This window comes from Lissotriton vulgaris, chromosome 7 (assembly GCF_964263255.1).
Source record: "Lissotriton vulgaris chromosome 7, aLisVul1.2, whole genome shotgun sequence".
Lineage (NCBI taxonomy): Eukaryota > Metazoa > Chordata > Amphibia > Caudata > Salamandridae > Lissotriton > Lissotriton vulgaris.
Window position 1 is genome coordinate 641,245,709 of NC_141695.1, and position 2,298 is coordinate 641,248,006.

Here is a 2,298-nt window from a genome sequence, read left to right on the forward strand (position 1 = left end):
AATCCCACTAGCCAAGCTATCATGTCTCCTATCAATAAGTCATTCCCCACCCTGGACAGGTGTACCCCGTCGTCTGAATAACAGTGGTCCCCTCAGATGCACCCGTGAGGTATACTTTGAAGGTGGTTAGATAGAAACAATTTCTCCATTTTATTGTTCACCCTCTTTACCGAGTGGTTCAACGCTGTCGTGGACCACCCACCCCTCCATACCCTCCTCGGAATCATGTGTGATCAAGCTATTGTGCACCCCGGGAGTGTCTTTGCCAACCAACTAACTGCTGAAAGTATGTGTGCGATTAAAGCCCGTCTGCCCAACCTCACCAAGTCATTGCCCCCAATGTGCACTATGACTACTGATGGCGGTGACCTGTGCCGCCCTAACAATCCCTTGACAAAACTTTGCAGTTGGTCAATACACAAACCGCCCTTCCCATGGAAGGACACCCTGAAACCATATTCCTCAGATGTGTGGATCGCATCACATGCCCTGAATATGTCCGCGGCACGTCTCATGTATGAGTGGCCCACGACCCAGACCACTCGTCTTCCATTCCTTGTTCCTGAAGTGGTGGTTAGCTGATAATGGGCCGGTCCCAATTTCCGCCCTACGTCACAGGCTCGTGAAACTGTAATCCAAACAAAAGACAAGCGTGAGTGCACTTCTTCAGTAAATTACAACATGTGCAACCGCACGTAATGTTTGAAACAGTTTGAAGACCAGCGCCCCAACTGCTTTACATTGTCTGCCTGCAGACCCCCGGCCGTCGCTTCTGTAGCGGCCCCTATCCTGAACAAATGAGTTCCAAAATCACTCGGGTTCAAGCCCGCAGCTGCAATCGTGATCGCCAGCACCCTCTGAACCTGAAACTTTGTTAACGGGGTGCCGTCAGCATGCCGCAGCAAGGCCCCCTCCCCCCCACGTTGTCACCCTTTGTTTTAGGTAGGCCTCGACGTGCAGTACTGGACAACAGGGACTACCCGGAGCGTGCTGCAACACAATGCTACTCCACTGGGGCTCCTGGTCTGTCTTTGACCTGGCAATCGTGATCAGCAGGGAATCCCCTCTCACTTGCGTGTGGTCCCTGCGCAGACTCCCCTCGGTATCCCTTTTATTGGCAGCCACTAGTTCGCCTACCCGCAGGGCCCCATAGAATGCCAGTGCAAATGCTGCCCAAAATAGGACAACCTCACTAGGTGAGGAGCATGTCTCCTCTAGTTTAGCCAGCAAGGCGGTCAACCTGCCAAATCCTATCAGATGTCTGGTATCCTTTTTGCGCCCCTCTAGGTGCCGCCAGCCGCGCAGCGCCTTTCTGACTCTAAAGGAGTCCGTCGGGTACCTGATCCCATGGAGCTGAGCCATTAACGATATGGCGGCCTTAAACCGACTGGGGGTTGCCGCCGACCGGCCCTCCTCATGAAGTGCCACTAAAAATTGGGTAAAGGACCCCTACTGACCCGATCTATGCTCCCATGCAGGGCCCAAAAAGGCGCAGTACGAGCGGAACGCCCCTTCATACGCTTTCCTTGTCCTGGGCACTAAACTGGCTGCCACGAGGTTTTGTAGTCCTGGGCGCCGATTTGCCATAATGCTTCGGGAAATGTTGCTGCCAATAGCTCCGCTGAGGGGAAACAATCCCTGAATGCCTGCATTTTGAAACCAGAGAGCGCATCAGCTGCATTATTCAGTACTCCTGGCACATGTTTTGCCCTGAATTGTACATTTAGCTTCAAGCATTTCAACACAATTTCTTTCAACAATCGCAATATCCACTTGCAGCCTGCTGCCTGCTGGTTAATGCACTCAACTACAGTCATGTTATCAGACCAAAATATCACCGAGCGGTTTCGGAACTCTTCGGGCCATGCCGACAACGCTACCCAGATGGGGAATAACTCTAGGAAAACAATGTTGTTCGTCAAGCAACTTGCTTCCCACCATGCTGGCCATTTCTGGGCTGACCATCGGTTACCAAGGATCGCACCAAAACTCACAATGCCCGCAGAGTCGGTCCATAAAACCCAAGTCTGCTGACGAGGCCAGGGCTTTGCTCCAGACTACCCGGCCATTGAAATCCGCCAGGAATGCCAGCCAAATGAGCATGTCCTGGCGAACCTCTGCCGACAGCCTTGTACGATGGTGCCCTTCTTTGAGGCCAACCATGGCCTGTGCAATGGATCGGGAGACAGGGCGAGCCATCGGTATAACCCTCAGTGCAAAATTCAGCTGTCCCACTGTTTGCTGTAGTTGATGCAGTGTCACCTTGTCTTTCCGAAGACATTGTAGCAAGGAGGACCT